This window comes from Pleurodeles waltl, chromosome 8 (assembly GCF_031143425.1).
Source record: "Pleurodeles waltl isolate 20211129_DDA chromosome 8, aPleWal1.hap1.20221129, whole genome shotgun sequence".
Lineage (NCBI taxonomy): Eukaryota > Metazoa > Chordata > Amphibia > Caudata > Salamandridae > Pleurodeles > Pleurodeles waltl.
In genome coordinates, this window is record NC_090447.1 from 1,383,229,706 (window position 1) to 1,383,236,978 (window position 7,273).

A 7,273-nucleotide genomic window follows, 5' to 3' on the forward strand; every position below is an offset into this window, starting at 1 on the left:
TGAGATTAAGGGTCTCTACATAAATCACGTTCATGATCCACACCTTTGCTTCTATTACAGGTTTGTCGGACCGAGCAAGTTATAGATTTGAATGGACAGACATGTGTAGAAGCATAAGGACCAGGTAATTATTTGGTAGGTACCGCATCTGGGTCACCTGGCACATTATAATATGACAACATGCTGTAACCAACTTGTAGGAAGTTGGCTCTGTATGTGCTATTTCAAAGTAAGGAATAGCATGCACAGAGTCCAAGGGTTCCCCTTAGAGGTAAAATAGGGGTAAAAAGAGATAATACTAATGCTCTATTTTGTGGTAGTGTGGTCGAGCAGTAGGCTTATCCAAGGAGTAGTGTTAAGCATTTGTTGTACATACACATAGACAATAAATGAGGTACACACACTCAGAGACAAATCCAGTCAATAGGTTTTGTTATAGAAAAATATCTTTTCTTAGTTTATTTTAAGAACCACAGGTTCAAATTTAACATGTAATATCTTGTTTGAAAGGTATTGCAGGTAAGTACATTAGGAACTTTGAATCATTTCAATTGCATGTATACTTTTCAAGTTATTCACAAATAGCTATTTTAAAAGTGGACACAGTGCAATTTTTACAGTTCCTGGGGGAGGTAAGTTTTTGTTAGTTTTACCAGGTAAGTACGACACTTACAGGGTTCAGTTCTTGGTCCAAGGTAGCCCACCGTTGGGGGTTCAGAGCAACCCCAAAGTTACCACACCAGCAGCTCAGGGCCGGTCAGGTGCAGAGCTCAAAGTGGTGCCCAAAACGCATAGCCTTCAATGGAGAGAAGGGGGTGCCCCGGTTCCAGTCTGCCAGCAGGTAAGTACCCGCGTCTTCGGAGGGCAGACCAGGGGGGTTTTGTAGGGCACCGGGGGGGACACAAGCCCACACAGAAATTTCACCCTCAGAGGCGCGGGGGCGGCCGGGTGCAGTGTTAGAGCAAGCGTCGGGTTCGCAATGGAAGTCAATAAGAGATCAAGGGATCTCTTCCGCGCTGCAGGCAGGCAAGGGGGGGCTTCCTCGGGGAAACCTCCACTTGGGCAAGGGAGAGGGACTCCTGGGGGTCACTTCTGCAGTGAAAGTCCGGTCCTTCAGGTCCTGGGGGCTGCGGGTGCAGGGTCCTTTCCAGGTGTCGGGACTTAGGTTTCAGAGAGTCGCGGTCAGGGGAAGCCTCGGGATTCCCTCTGCAGGCGGCGCTGTGGGGGCTCAGGGGGGACAGGTTTTGGTACTCACAGTCGTAGAGTAGTCCGGGGGTCCTCCCTGAGGTGTTGGTTCTCCACCAGCCGAGTCGGGGTCGCCGGGTGCAGTGTTGCAAGTCTCACGCTTCTTGCGGGGAGATTGCAGGGTTCTTTAAAGCTGCTCCTTTGGATAAAGTTGCAGTCTTTTTGGAGCAGGTCCGCTGTCCTCGGGAGTTTCTTGTCGTCGTCGAAGCAGGGCAGTCCTCAGAGGATTCAGAGGTCGCTGGTCCCTTTGGATGGCGTCGCTGGAGCAGAGTTCTTTGGAAGGCAGGAGACAGGCCGGTGAGTTTCTGGAGCCAAGGCAGTTGTTGTCTTCTGGTCTTCCTCTGCAGGGGTTTTCAGCTAGGCAGTCCTTCTTCTTGTTGTTGCAGGAATCTAAAATCTTAGGTTCAGGGAAGCCCTTAAATACTAAATTTAAGGGCGTGTTTAGGTCTGGGGGTTTAGTAGCCAATGGCTACTAGCCCTGAGGGTGGGTACACCCTCTTTGTGCCTCCTCCCAAGGGGAGGGGGTCACATCCCTAATCCTATTGGGGGAATCCTCCATCTGCAAGATGGAGGATTTTTAAAAGTTAGAGTCACCTCAGCTCAGGACACCTTAGGGGCTGTCCTGACTGGCCAGTGACTCCTCCTTGTTATTCTCATTATTTTCTCCGGCCTTGCCGCCAAAAGTGGGGGCCGGGGCCGGAGTGGGCGGGCAACTCCACTAGCTGGAGTATCCTGCGGTGCTGTGACAAAGGGGTGAGCCTTTGAGGCTCACCGCCAGGTGTTACAGCTCCTGCCTGGGGGAGGTGTTAGCATCTCCACCCAGTGCAGGCTTTGTTACTGGCCTCAGAGTGACAAAGGCACTCTCCCCATGGGGCCAGCAACATGTCTCTAGTGTGGCAGGCTGCTGGAACCAGTCAGCCTACACGGATAGTCGGTTAAGTTTCAGGGGGCACCTCTAAGGTGCCCTCTGTGGTGTACTTTACAATAAAATGTACACTGGCATCAGTGGGCATTTATTGTGCTGAGAAGTTTGATACCAAACTTCCCAGTTTTCAGTGTAGCCATTATGGTGCTGTGGAGTTCGTGTAAAACAGACTCCCAGACCATATACTCTTATGGCTACCCTGTACTTACAATGTCTAAGGTTTTGCTTAGACACTGTAGGGGCACAGTGCTCATGCACTGGTACCCTCACCCATGGTATAGTGCACCCTGCCTTAGGGCTGTAAGGCCTGCTAGAGGGGTGTCTTACCTATACTGCATAGGCAGTGAGAGGCTGGCATGGCACCCTGAGGGGAGTGCCATGTCGACTTACTCATTTTGTTCTCACTAGCACACACAAGCTGGTAAGCAGTGTGTCTGTGCTGGGTGAGGGGTCTCTAGGGTGGCATAATACATGCTGCAGCCCTTAGAGACCTTCCCTGGCATCAGGGCCCTTGGTACCAGAGGTGCCAGTTACAAGGGACTTATCTGGGTGCCAGGGTGTGCCAATTGTGGAATCAAAAGTACAGGTTAGGGAAAGAACACTGGTGCTGGGGCCTGGTTAGCAGGCCTCAGCACACTTTCAATTCAAAACATAGCATCAGCAAAGGCAAAAAGTCAGGGGGTAACCATGCCAAGGAGGCATTTCCTTACACAACCCCCCCCCAAACGAAAGAGGATGAGACTAACCTTTCCCAAGAGAGTCTTCATTTTCTAAGTGGAAGAACCTGGAAAGGCCATCTGCATTGGCATGAGCAGTCCCAGGTCTGTGTTCCACTACAAAGTCCATTCCCTGTAGGGAGATGGACCACCTCAACAGTTTTGGATTTTCACCTTTCATTTGCATCAGCCATCTGAGAGGTCTGTGGTCAGTCTGAACTAGGAAGTGAGTACCAAAGAGGTATGGTCTCAGCTTCTTCAGGGACCAAACCAAAGCAAAGGCCTCCCTCTCAATGGCACTCCAACGCTGCTCCCTGGGGAGTAACCTCCTGCTAATGAAAGCAACAGGCTGGTCAAGGCCATCATCATTTGTTTGGGACAAAACTGCCCCTATCCCATGTTCAGAGGCATCTGTTTGCACAATGAACTGCTTGGAGTAATCTGGAGCTTTTAGAACTGGTGCTGTGCACATAGCTTGTTTCAGGGTGTCAAAGGCCTGTTGGCATTCTACAGTCCAGTTTACTTTCTTGGGCATTTTCTTGGAGGTGAGTTCTGTGAGGGCTGTCACAATGGATCCATATCCCTTCACAAACCTCCTGTAGTACCCAGTCAAGCCAAGGAATGCCCTGACTTGAGTCTGGGTTTTTGGAGCTGCCCAGTCCAGAATAGTCTGGATCTTAGGCTGGAGTGGCTGAACTTGGCCTCCACCTACAAGGTGTCCCAAGTAAACCACAGTTCCCTCCCCTATCTGGCATTTGGATGCCTTGATAGAGAGGCCTGCAGATTGCAGAGCCTTCAAAACCTTCTTCAGGTGGACTAGGTGATCCTGCCAGGTGGAGCTGAAGACAGCAATATCATCAAGATAAGCTGCACTAAAGGATTCCAGCCCAGCAAGGACTTGATTCACCAACCTTTGGAAGGTGGCAGGGGCATTCATTAAACCAAAGGGCATAACAGTGAACTGATAATGCCCATCAGGTGTGGAGAATGCTGTCTTTTCTTTTGCTCCAGGGGCCATTTTGATTTGCCAGTACCCTGCTGTTAAGTCAAAGGTACTTAAGAATCTGGCAGCCCCTAATTTGTCTATTAGCTCATCAGCTCTAGGAATGGGATGAGCATCTGTCTTGGTGACAGAGTTGAGACCTCTGTAGTCCACACAAAACCTCATCTCTCACTTTCCTTCTTTGGTGTGAGGTTTGGGGACTAAGACCACTGGGCTAGCCCAGGGGCTGTCAGAGTACTCAATTACTCCCAATTCCAGCATCTTGTGGACTTCCACCTTGATGCATTCCTTAACTTGGTCAGACTGTCTAAATATTTTGTTTTTGACAGGCATGCTGTCTCCTGTGTCCACATCATGGGTACACAGGTGTGTCTGACCAGGGGTTAGGGAAAAGAGTTCAGCAAACTGCTGCAGGACCTTCCTGCAGTCAGACTGCTGTTGGCTAGAGAGGGTGTCTGAGTAGATCACTCCATCTACTGAGCCATCTTTAGGGTCTGATGAGAGGAGATCAGGGAGAGGTTCACTCTCAGCTTCCTGGTCCTCATCTGTTACCATCAACAGATTTACATCTGCCCTGTCATGGAAGAGCTTAAGGCGGTTCACATGGATCACCCTCTTGGGGCTCCTGCTTGTGCCCAGGTCCACCAGGTAGGTGACCTGACTCTTCCTCTCTAGTACTGGGTAAGGGCCACTCCATTTGTCCTGAAGTGCCCTGGGAGCCACAGGCTCCAGAACCCAGACTTTCTGCCCTGGTTGAAATTCAACCAGTGCAGCCTTTTGGTCATACCACAACTTCTGGAGTTGTTGGCTGGCCTCAAGGTTTTTACTTGCCTTTTCCATGTACTCTGCCATCCTTGAGCGAAGGCCAAGTACATAGTCCACTATGTCTTGTTTAGGCTCATGAAGAGGTCTCTCCCAGCCTTCTTTAACAAGAGCAAGTGGTCCCCTTACAGGGTGGCCAAACAGAAGTTCAAAGGGTGAGAATCCTACTCCCTTCTGAGGCACCTCTCTGTAAGCGAAAAGCAGACATGGCAGGAGGACATCCCATCTCCTTTTGAGTTTTTCTGGGAGCCCCATGATCATGCCCTTTAATGTCTTGTTGAATCTCTCAACAAGGCCATTAGTTTGTGGATGGTAGGGTGTAGTGAATTTGTAAGTCACTCCACACTCATTCCACATGTGTTTTAGGTATGCTGACATGAAGTTGGTACCTCTGTCAGAAACCACCTCCTTAGGGAAACCCACTCTGGTAAAGATACCAATGAGGGCCTTGGCTACTGCAGGGGCAGTAGTCGACCTAAGGGGAATAGCTTCAGGATACCTAGTAGCATGATCCACTACTACTAGGATGTACATATTTCCTGAGGCTGTGGGAGGTTCTAGTGGACCAACTATGTCCACACCCACTCTTTCAAAGGGGACCCCCACCACTGGAAGTGGAATGAGGGGGGCCTTTGGATGCCCACCTGTCTTACCACTGGCTTGACAGGTGGGGCAGGAGAGGCAAAACTCCTTAACCTTCTGGGACATATTGGGCCAGTAGAAGTGGTTGACTAACCTCTCCCACGTCTTGGTTTGTCCCAAATGCCCAGCAAGGGGAATATCATGGGCTAAGGTCAGAATAAACTCTCTGAAACCCTGAGGCACTACCACTCTCCTAGTGGCACCAGGTTTGGGATCTCTTGCCTCAGTGTACAGGAGTCCATCTTCCCAATAGACCCTATGTGTTCCATTTTTCTTGCCTTTGGACTCTTCAGCAGCTTGCTGCCTAAGGCCTTCAAGAGAGGGACAGGTTTCTTGTCCCTTACACAACTCTTCCCTTGAGGGTCCCCCTGGGCCCAAGAGCTCAACCTGATAAGGTTCCAGCTCCATAGGCTCAGTTCCCTCAGAGGGCAGAACTTCTTCCTGAGAAGAGAGGTTCTCTTTTTGGTGTTGTGTTGCAGCTGGTTTCCCAGCTGACTTTCCTTTTCTCTTGGTAGGCTGGGCCATTTTTCCAGACTCCAGCTCTACTTTTTCACCCTGTGCCTTGCACTGTGCCCTAGTCTTGACACACACCAGTTCAGGGATACCCAGCATGGCTGCATGGGTTTTTAGTTCTACCTCAGCCCATGCTGAGGACTTCAGGTCATTTCCAAGCAAACAGTCTACTGGGATATTTGAGGAGACCACCACCTGTTTCAGGCCATTGACCCCTCCCCACTCTAAAGTTACCATAGCCATGGGATGTACTTTAGTCTGATTGTCAGCGTTGGTGACTGGATAAGTTTGTCCAGTCAGGTATTGGCCAGGGGAAACCAGTTTCTCTGTCACCATAGTGACACTGGCACCTGTATCCCTCAGGCCCTCTACACTTGTCCCATTAATTAAGAGCTGCTGCCTGTATTTTTGCATGTTAGGGGGCCAGGCAGCCAGTGTGGCTAAATCCACCCCACCCTCAGAGACTAATGTAGCTTCAGTGTGACACCTGATTTGCTCTGGGCACACTGTTGATCCCACTTGGAGACTGGCCATTCCAGTTTTAGCTGGATGGGAGTTAGAAGTGGTATCTTTCTTGGGACAGGCCTTGTCTCCAGTTTGGTGTCCAGACTGACTACAGTTACGACACCAGGCCTTTTTGGGATCAAAGTTTTTACCCTTGTACCCAGAATTGTTTTGTGAAGAGGCTCTGGGCCCACCCTCCTGTGCAGGTTTTTGGGGGCCTGTAGAAGACTCTTTGCTATCTTTGTTTTTGGCTGTCTCACCACCTTTCCCCTGGGGAGGTTTTGTGACCCCTTTCTTTTGGTCACCCCCTGTGGAAGTTTTGGACACCCTAGTCTTGACCCAATGGTCCGCCTTCTTTCCCAATTCTTGGGGAGAAATTGGTCCTAGGTCCACCAGATGCTGATGCAGTTTATCATTGAAACAATTACTTAATAGGTGTTCTTTCACAAATAAATTGTACAGCCCATCATAATCATTTACACCATTGCCTTGAATCCAACCATCTAGTGTTTTTACTGAGTAGTCTACAAAGTCAACCCAGGTCTGGCTCGAGGATTTTTGAGCCCCCCTGAATCTAATCCTATACTCCTCAGTGGAGAATCCAAAGCCCTCAATCAGGGTACCCTTCATGAGGTCATAAGATTCTGCATCTTTTTTAGAGAGTGTGAGGAGTCTATCCCTACACTTTCCTGTGAACATTTCCCAAAGGAGAGCACCCCAGTGAGATTTGTTCACTTTTCTGGTTTCACAAGCCCTCTCAAAAGCTGTGAACCATTTGGTGATGTCATCACCATCTTCATATTTAGTTACAATCCCTTTGGGGATTTTCAACATGTCAGGAGAATCTCTGACCCTAGTTATGTTGCTGCCACCATTGATGGGTCCTAGGCCCATCTCTTGTCT